Here is an 11,178-nt window from a genome sequence, read left to right as displayed (position 1 = left end):
TGTTTTTCTCTCTCATCATTAAAAATTCAAAAATTAAAAAAATATCTTTCCCTTTTTCTCTCATCAAATTCGAAAATTTGAGTTGACTTTTTCAAAAATTTTTAAAATCAAATTGTTTCTTATGAGTCAAATCAAATTTTCAATTTGAACATCTTATCTTTTTCAAAATCTTTTTCAAAAATCAAATCTTTTTTAAAATTCTTAGTTATTTTCGAAAATTCCAAAAATATTTTTCAAAAATCTTTTTCTTATTTTTATACCAAATTTTCGAAAATAACAATACCAATTAATGTTTTGATTCAAAAATTTCAAGTTTGTTACTTACTTGTTAAGAAAGATTCAAACTTTAAGTTCTAGAATCATATCTTGTGATTGCTTGTGAATCAAGTCATTAATTGAGATTTTAAAAAAATCAAATCTTTTTCAAAAACGAATTTCTATCATATCTTTTAAAAAATATCTTCTTATCTTTTTCAAAAATTTGATTTCAAAATATCTTCTCTAACTTCCTAACTTCTTATCTTTTCAAAATTTGTTCCAACTAACTAACTAACTTTTTGTTTGTTTCTTAACTTTTTCAAAACTACCTAACTAACTCTCTCTCTCTCATTTTCGAAAACATCTTCCCCCTTTTTCAAAATTTCTTTTTAATTTATTAATTATTTTAATTTTTAATTTTTAAATCTAAATTTTCGAAAATTACTAACATTTTTCAAAAACTATTTTCAAAAATCACTAACTCTTTTTCAAAAATTGTTTTCGAAAATTCACTTCCCCCTCTCATCCTTCTTCTATTTGTTTATTGATATACTAACATCTTTCCTTCAACTCTCCAAAAATCCGAACCCCCTCTCTCTCTGAGTTCAGATTTTCTTCCCTTCTTTTCTTCTACTAACACAAGGATCCCTATACTGTGGTATAAAGGATCCATATTATTATTACTATTTTTTCTGTGCCTTCTTCTTTGTCATATGAGCAGGAGCAAGAATAAGAACATTCTTGTGGAAGCAGATCCAGAACCTGAAAGGACTCTGAAAAGGAAACTAAGAGAAGCTAAAATACAACAATCCAGAGATAACCTTTCAAAAATTTTCGAACAGGAAGAGGAGATGGCAGCCGAAAATAATAATAATGTAAGGAAGATGCTTGGTGACTTTACTGCACCTAATTCCCATTTACATGGAAGAAGCATCTCCATTCCTGCCATTGGAGAAAACAACTTTGAGCTGAAACCTCAATTAGTTTCTCTGATGCAGCAGAACTGCAAGTTTCATGGACTTCCATCTGAAGATCCCTTTCAGTTCTTAACTGAATTCTTGCAGATATGTGATACTGTTAAGACTAATGGAGTAGAGGAGTTCTTGAAGTTGATACTCTGAATGCCATATTGGCTCAGAATAAAATATTGACTCAGCAAGTCAATATGATTTCTCAGAGTCTGCATGGAATGCAAGCTGCATCCAACAGTACTCAAGAGGCTTCTCATAAAGAAGAAGCTTATGATCCTGAGAACCCTGCAATAGCAGAGGTAAATTACTTAGGTGAACCTTATGGAAACACCTATAACTCATCATGAAGAAATCATCCAAATTTCTCATGGAAGGATCAAAAGCCTCAACAAGGCTTTAACAATGGTGGAAGAAGCAGGTTTAGCAATAGCAAGCCTTTTCCATCATCCACTCAGCAACAGACAGAGAACTCTGAATAAAATGCTTATAATTTAGCAAATCTAGTCTCTGATCTATCCAAGGCCACTGTGAGCTTCATGAATGAAACAAGATCTTCCATTAGAAATCTGGAAGAACAAGTGGGCCAGCTAAGTAAAAGGATCACTAAAATCCCTCCTAGTACTCTCCCAAGCAATACAGAAGAGAATCCAAAAGGAGAGTGCAAGGCCATTGACATAAGCACCATGGCCGAATCTGTGAGGAAAGGAGAGGACGTGAATCCCAAGGAGGAAGACCTCCTGGGACGTCCAGTGATCAATAAGGAGCTTCCCTCTGAGGAACCAAAGGACTCTGAGGCCCATCTAGAGACCATAGAGATTCCATTGAACCTCCTTATGCCCTTCATGAGCTCTGATGAGTATTCCTCTTCTGAAGAGAATGAGGATGCTACTGAAGAGCAAACTGCCAAGTTTCTTGGTGCAATCATGAAGCTGAATGCCAAATTATTTGGCATTGATGCTTGGGAAGTTGAACCTCCCTTGTTCATCAATGAACTAAGTGATCTGGATCAACTGACATTGCCTCAGAAGAAACAGGATCCTGGAAAGTTCATAATACCCTGTACCATAGGCACCATGATCTTTAAGGCTCTATGTGACCTTGGTTCAGGAATAAAACTCATGCCCCTCTCTGCAATAGAGAAACTGGGAATCTATGAGGTGCAAGCTGCTAAAATCTCCTTAGAGATGGCAGACAGCTCAAGAAAATAGGCTTATGGACAAGTAGAGGACGTGTTAGCAAAGGTTGAAGGCCTTTACATCCCCGATCACCTCAGGATCTGTGGACCCCACAGGATCCCCACCTACCTCATCATCTCTCTTCCCATTCATGATCATCCCTTCTGTTTTCCATTTACCACTCACATCAATACACCCACCACCTTCAAAATCCAACATCTCTCTCTCCCACCCAATCCCACCCATATGGCCGAATACACACATCCATCCATCTCCTCCATATCTTCTTCTTCTTCTTCTTTCTTCTTTTGCTCGAGGGCGAGCAACATTCTAAGTTTGGTGTGGTAAAAGCATAGCTTTTTTGTTTTTTCCATAACCATTGATGGCACCTAAGGCCAGAAAAACCTCTAGAAAGAGGAAAGGGAAGACAAAAGCTTCCATCAAGGGTCTATAGCTCAGTGGTAGAACATTTGACTGCAAATCAAGAGATCCCTGAGATACCTCAGGGGAGACATTTTCTTCCACACAATTATTGGAAGCAACTAAGGGTGGAACATCAAGAGCACTCCATCATGCTCCATGAAATAAGAGAAGATCAAAAAGCAATGAAAGAGGAGCAACAAAGACAAGGAAGAGACATAGAAGAGCTCAAGGACATCATTGGTTCCTCAAGAAGGAAACGCCACCATCACTAAGGTGGATTCATTCCTTGCTCTTATTTCTTCTGTTTTTCGTTTTCTATGTTATGTGCTCATCTATGTTTGTGTCTTTATTACATGATCATTAGTAGTTAGTAACTTTGTCTTAAGGTTATGAATGTCCTATGAATCCATCACCTCTCTTAAAATAAAAACTGTTTTAATTCAAAAGAACAAGAAGTACATGAGTTTCGAATTTATCCTTGAACTTAGTTTAATTATATTGATGTGGTAACAATGCTTCTTATTTTCTGAATGTATGCTTGAACAGTGCACATGTCTTTTGAAGTTGTTGTTTAAGAATGTTAAATATGTTGGCTCTTGAAAGAATGATGACAAGGAGACATGTTATTTGATAATCTGAAAAATCATAAAAATGATTCTTGAAGCAAGAAAAAGCAGCAAAGAACAAAGCTTGCAGAAAAAAAAAATAGGCGAAAAAAAAATATAGAAAGAAAAAGAAAAAGCAAGCAGAAAAAGCCTAAAGCTCTTAAAACCAAGAGGCAAGAGCAAAAATCCAATAACCCTTAAAACCAAAAGGCAAGGGCAATAAAAAGGATCCCAAGGCTTTGAGCATCAGTGGATAGGAGGGCCTAAAAGAATAAAATCCTGGTCTAAGCGGCTAAACCAGGACATCACAATTTCGTGCACCATGTCTCTTATAGCCATTTAATTTGCCTGGAATCTTCTTCATGATGTGCCAAATATACCAACGGTGAATTATTGTGGGCATACAAGCCTCGATAGCCATTTGCATCGATGCGCATTGATTAGTGAGAATCTCTTTCAGAGCCTTTCCTCCCATGCAACGAATCTAACATTGAAATAATCATCTGAATGATTGAATATCTTCGTTTTTCATCAAAGCATATCCAAGAAGTGTTGACTGACCGTGGTGATTCACCCCGACAAAAGAACCACAAACCAGATTACACCTGAAACAAATTACGGCAAAACCGAATTAAAATCATTAAATACTCCCAAAATAATCACCTTATACACCCAAAAACATCCAATATACACCTCTATAGCAGATTCATAAAACAACATTAATTCAGCATCATAAACCAAAACAGTATATTACCTGTTTGTATTGTAGGTGGTGTCGAATGAAATAATATCTCTAAAATACTCACAGGTAGCCCTGCTCTTTGCGTTCGCCCAAAAAGCAAGCTTAATCGACTGATCATCCTCGAGTTCGAGCTCGAAAAAGAAATTCTGGTTCTTCTCTTTCATTCTTATTAAGTATTTCCCAAATTCTTTTGCATCGTCTAGTTCCAAAACATTCCGCACTTCTCTTGTGATGTAATTTCTCACATCTTTTACGATAAAATTTAACTCACGGTGACCCCCGGCTGCTGCCACAAATGATTGGTAAGTTTTGCTTGGTCTGATACCGGCTTCCTCGTTATTCTCTATTGTACAACACACGGACATGCTTAGTTCCCTGTGCTGTTTGAGTATCTCTGCTTGATTTGGACAGCAGGGATGTGAATGATGCAACACAACCTTCGAAATGATCCAAACACCAATATCCTTCAATATGTGTATATAATTATTGCAAGACAATTTGAGGAATTTGTCTTCTCAGTCGAAGATATTTTCGATTTTCATTTTCCCTCTCTACTTCATGTAATTAATTGATTCTTAATTTCATTTTCCTTCTTATTTATGCTCCGAACTCTTATAGAAAAACCTACAGCCTTTGAATAATCCTTGTAGAATTTTCTAGCATCTTCAAGGGTGTTAAAAGTCATCCAAACCTTGGAAATAAGCTGCTCATCAACACCACAAAGGGGCTGCAAAATACACCAAAAATACAACTATAGAATGCAAATACAACTATAAAACCATCATAAAAAAAAGATTCATGAATCATCATTAAATAGAAACTAAAACAATTCAATTAAAAGAATAAGACAATTCATCCTCAGCCAGATGAAAAGTCATAAACTGTAAATATACCCAAACTTTCGTCAAATACACCCAAATATTTTTTATTTACACCCGTAAGTCTGATATAAAATGCAGAAAAATTCATCAGAACTAGTACATTAGATTCAACTCAAACAATGAACAATGAACAGCAAATTTCACAGACAAGGTTCACACATTATTAACTGGATTCAAATTCAAATTCAATTATTAACTGGAAATAAACCACACCTCAGAAACTTCATTGGATTCAAATTCAAAATCCACTTCGCTCTGGTTCAACTGACAATTTGAAGTTGAATCATCCATTATCTTCAAAACGATTTAACAACTTGATTTCAGAAACAATGAAAAACGAAAAAAATGAAGAAAGAGAACAGAGAAAGAAACTTACGTGAAGGGCAAAGGAGAAGGCAGAGAGAAACGCACGAAAGAGATCGAAGAGAGAAGGCAAGAAAACGCAAAAGAAATTCAAAAAAGGAAACAAAATCCTTTCGAAAAAGAAAGTTATAAATTCGCGCATTGATTGATTGAAAAAACTGTAAAGGAGGCGCGTGAAACGTGCCATAAAAGGCACGTTTTAGGGATAAGGGATTTTTAGGATTTATAAGACTTATATAGTAAAAAAGCTTGCATACGGAGATTAATTGTTATATTAATACCTAAAGGATTTTAATGACTTTTCATATTTTTAACAGACCAAATTACTTTAATTCTAACCAAATTCTATAAGAACGAAGATATTTGACTATTTGAGTATTTAAAATAAAAGTCCATAAGATTTAAAAATTAGGTCAATTCTAATTTTATTGTGTTCCCAATACATCCTTATTTTTTTGGTGACTGGTTTAGACATGTGTATTTATAAATATAAATATATAATTTTTAAAAATAATTAAAAATTATTAATAATTTAAATTAGACCAAACTCTTAAAAATAGAACGTTTCAAATAACAACAAAGATAGACAATTTCAACCTTCAAATAATAAGAAAGATGGACGGTTTCAAAATAACAGAGGACATTCATAGGCAGTTTTAACTAATTAATTAATGGGTGCTGCCGTGCTGGGCGTATCAGATAATTTGAAACTGCTATTAACACATTATTTTTTTAAAAATCAACCCACTTAAATTAATACCAAAAAAGTTTAGTGTTAATTTAATTTTTTTTAGGCATGTTTTATTAAAAAAATATATGTTAAAATTTAGCTCCTAAATTAATTACGAAATATTTGTATAACATATAATAATTAAATTGTCATAATAGAATAAAAGAAATGATAATATATAAATAAGTAATCTAAATTGCTTATAATAATATAATAATTTTTTTATGAAGTTTTAAGTATATATTTTTCTAGAATGAGTAGTAATCGGTTTTATTATTGGCATTGTAACGTATTATTGTAAAATTAGTTTTGTTTTATTACGAAAAAAAAAATAGGCATGACCGCATTAGGGAGATGTTGCGTTAAAGGAGAGAGGTGGGTGAAGTAGTTGAGTGGAGTCAATTACAAATTTACAATAAAACAGTAAAGCAGTTTTAGAAATTTGGATATGATGCATAAAAATTCGATCTATTGTTTTATGTATTATTTTTTATTATTAGTTTAAATGGGTTTGTTTTTAAGAAAATAATCGGTTGATTTTAAATGAGTAGTTTTAAATTACATGGTATGCGAAGTCGTCCATTAATTAGTTAGTTAAAATTGCATATTTTTTCTGTTATTTTAAAACTGTCCATCTTTTTTATTATTTGAAACTGTTCATCTTTTTTATTATTTGAAACGTTCTATTTTTAAGAGTTTGGTCCAATTTAAATTATTAATATTTTTTATTATTTTCAAAAATTATATTTAATTATTTATAAATACATATATCTAAAAAAAAATGCAATATATTGAAAGTTTTAGAAGTAAAACACAAATCTATACCAATATATAATGGGATACACAGGTTTGGTATCCAATTCTTTCTTTTTTTTTTATCCATGTTCTTTTTTAATAAAAAATGGGTTTATCTATGACATGATTTAAAAACTGAACCACTCCTAATAAAGAAAACTGACACCACGTACTCAGGATACATAAATAATTAATAATTTTATTTTTATCTTTAATTTTTCATGATATTTTATAAAAATTATTAAAATATAAATAATTAATACAAATAACGTATAAAGAAATAGTCTATATGTAACGACCCAACTTCCAGAACGTCATGATCGTACCGAAAGTAAGGCGTTACCAACCTGCTTTACTTTATTAACTATTTACTATTGAGCCTTTAGTTCGATATCGAGATTCAGTTTTATAGAAAATTCTAGAAAAATTTTGCTTTTATTATTTAAAATCATATAACAAACATTTCGAGTAATGATAATCACATAATTATTAATGATAGTAATACTATACAAAATAATTTAAATAAAATTCAGGTACAACGCCTATTCCTCTGCATAAAATAAAAACTAAAGCTAGAAAGGCGAGGAAATTCTACGAAAGAAACTCAAGTTATAAACTCAACTCGTAAATAAGTTCTATAATCGCCCGCAGCTTCAAACGGAGTCTTCGAACCTGTGTCACTGAAAGGGTGGAAGATTTTGGGGTGAGAACAAACTACACGTTCTCAGTAGGGAATGGGAATACCGTAAAAGTAATGAAATAGAATGCAAATAATTAACATACTCTAGGAAACTATATTTTTATCAAACTCTTATGAAAATACTATTCTTGGTTTTACTTTAACTAATTAGTTACCTCTTCCAAAGAAAATCTCTAAGCTCAAAACAAATTCCAAAATATAAAACTGGTCACATTAAGCATTTCTCAACCACACAATTAATTTTCAATCACAACGTCAAATCTTACTCATCATCATACATTCACCATCTAGTAGCACTAACAAAAGATTCAATTCAACACACAAATAAGTCACAGCAACGCAAACAGCATAATCACAAGTAAGTACAACGAGCAAACCCAATCAAATGCAGATGCGCAAACAAGGATGATGCATGTCTAGCCCTAGTGCAGGTAATGAGCTCATCTATCGGTTTCTACCCGCTCCCGACGTAACCCGAAGCATCTGAAACGGGTATGGTTTTCCAGTCAGCATAGGTACAGTTCTCACTAACTGACGTATGCGTCATATCCTCTGTAAGCAGACTCTGCCTTACAGGTGACGGCATTCCAGCCGTGTATGAAATCATATCCTCTGTAAGCAATCCTTGCCTTACAGGTGCGGCATTCTAGCCGTGTATGAATTAATATCCTCTGCAAGTGATCCCAGGTTATCAGTTGCAGGTACAACTCTCAATAGTTGTGTAACACTGGAAAACGTTCTGTGGTCGTACCACTATCTATCTGACTGCCTTCACGCAGCAGATCATTACATAATCATTCTCATTATCTTCATTCATTATCATTCTCATTATTCATCATCACTTTTACATTCTTATGCAGTACCTCTTTCTTTCTCTATTCAATCATACAGTATAAACTTTACATATTTCACTCTTGCAATATCTTGGTTCAAGCCATTTCTCTTTGCCATTCGTTCAAAAAAATCTCAATCATCAATTCAGTTCATAATCTCTTCTATGGCAATCTTGAGTCAAGCCAACTTTAAAACTATCTTTCATTTTAGTTCTCTATCAAAGACTCAAGAAAATTATTTATTTTTAAATTCATTAAACACTTTTCAAAACATAACCTTTCATTAGAAGTAATCAAATAAAACTCTTTCTCAAGTTTACTAACTTCACAAAGATTCATTCATAAAATCCTTTCAAAATTAAACACAATCAACTAGTAATCCCAAAAAAAAATCAGCCTTTCATAATTCAAAGTCATTTACTTGTTAACAAAGTAACTGTTTTGGTTTAGAAGTCATATTTCAAGAGAATAATTCGGTAATCAAACTTCAATCTTTTAACAGTTCTCAAGCATAACTCTAATTAATCACGAATCAACATTAACAAGCATCAAAACCAATTCCAACCGGTCACAAGTCAATTTCACAGCCATTCCAACATATCATATTACTAAAATCAACAACAAACGCTTATTCTCAATAATCAAAATACAGCCACAACTCAAACCATCATCACAATAATCCCAAACCAAACACAAATCCAACTCAGTTCATCAATTATCAATATGACAACTTTTCAATAGTTAGCTCATCAAATTTCAATTTAACAAGTATTATCAAATGAATCACCATTCACAGCCACTTTTCAACCAATTCAGCAATATCACATAAGTCAGAATTTTCAACAAATCCATCAAAATCAGAAAAACCAATATCAGTCACAGCATTAACCAAAACTAACCTTGTCAAATCAATTACTCACAATAACAAAAATCCAGTGACATTTTCAGCCATAACCTAAACTCAATAAACTAATTGAAACACCAGAATATCATCTCAATATCAGACTTAATCCAAATTTCACAACCTCAAACCAAGATTATTCCTATCAATTAATCATATTTATGAATTATTTGTAATTATTCACTAAACCTCATTGGCATTCATAAGTTAAAACTGTTAATTTTTGAAATAAATTCCCTACCTCAATGTCGCATTAACAACGCAATTAAACCAAGCAGCAGCGTCGGTGACATTTTTCCTATGAGTTCCCTTCCTCTGGCAACAACACAACAGCTCGGGACCTACGTAGCAGCATCAGAATCATCAGGAGCGGCTCCAACATTGGTTCCCGGTGACTCCAATGGCACTAGCAATCTCCAAATAGAGCCGGCAGCTACCTCCAGTAACGGTGGCGGCAAGGTAATTTACAATAATCTCTTTATACAATATAAACAGTTTCAGGGACAAGCTTCAAAGTAAAATTGAATTGGCAGAACTAGGAGGAACCAGAAACAGGGCAAGCTTACCAAAACGGCAGTGATTCTAACAGTGGTCTCTGACGACAGAGGTGGTGTGCAGATCGACGGCAGACCACAGTGGCCCCTCTACTCTGCGGTTCTGCCTCCTTTCCTCCCAACCTCCAAGAGAAGCACCAGCCCCAAACAAGGCTCGACGGTGGTAGTGGAGTGGCTGACCTCAACACTGGCGACGCCGGGCGGAACAGCGACGGCAACAGAGGGGCACGAACGGCGACGTTGGGACGACGGCAACAGAACCCTCGCCGTGATAGTCGTGAAATGGGTCGCAACGGTGACGTGCCACACAGCCCCTCTCCTCGCTGGTGAACCTGGCTCATGGTCGTTCTCTCTTCCTCTACTGGCCCTCGACGGCGACGACTCCAGGGGGAAACGACGAGCAAAAACGGCAGCTCCTCGAGCGACAAATCGGTGGCATGAGTTCTCGCGGGAGTGGCTGTGACAAAGACGGCGCAGTGGCGGCGGGCTGAACGGAGGTAGCAGCGTGGCTCATCTCCACTTCTGATCGCAGCTCCGCCTCCTCTCTCTCGGTCCGTTTTTCTTCTGCATCCCTTCCCCCTTTACTACTGCGACTGATTTGAGAAAGGGAAAGGTTGGTATCACGGCTGCTGGGTCAGAGAAGAGGGCAATTGGAGTAGGGTTTCGGCGGCTAGGTTTGGGAAGAATTAGGGTTTCCAATTTGGGAATTAGGGTTTCTGATTCAATTTGGAAATTTAGGTTTAGGAATTAGGGATTTTATAAAAGAATATGGATAGGTATGAATAGATATTTTGATAAAATTGAAGGGTAGAGTAATTTTAAAATCAAATATACTAAATTATAAAATAAACATATTAATCATATAATTATAAAATATAGTTCACACTCAATCTTAATCATTCAAATTAAATGATATAACTTCTCATTATTTTTCTATCACTAGACTTTAATTTCAATTTATAAAATAACCAATTATAATAAAAATTGTACATAAATATTAATTGACGTAAACTTAAGGTATTTATAAATATCAATCTAGTCATTTCTAATAATTTCTAGGAGTTCACGTTAATAACATAATTCATTCAAAATAGAATTTATTTATACAATTCTTCTTATTTTTCAATTATCAAAATTATAATTTCAATCATACCAAATATCTAATAAAGATTATATAAAAATTCTAATTAATTTAAATTCCAATTATCAAGAAACTCTATTTAATTACCTTTACCAAAATAATTTTC

General features: G+C 34.0%; 1 long non-coding RNA gene across 1 annotated transcript; it reads right to left on the bottom strand.

Moving 5' to 3' along the window:
* On the bottom strand, positions 7,363-10,682 carry LOC110265175. Its single transcript, XR_002351504.1, has 2 exons — positions 9,619-10,682; positions 7,363-7,623 (listed from the first exon to the last, which is right to left on the bottom strand). It is a non-coding gene; the product is annotated as an uncharacterized LOC110265175 (long non-coding RNA).

This window comes from Arachis ipaensis, chromosome B07, assembly GCF_000816755.2.
Source record: "Arachis ipaensis cultivar K30076 chromosome B07, Araip1.1, whole genome shotgun sequence".
Taxonomy (NCBI): Eukaryota; Viridiplantae; Streptophyta; class Magnoliopsida; order Fabales; family Fabaceae; genus Arachis; species Arachis ipaensis.
The sequence above is the reverse complement of the archived record's forward strand: the minus strand, read 5'-3'. Positions and strand labels throughout refer to the sequence as shown.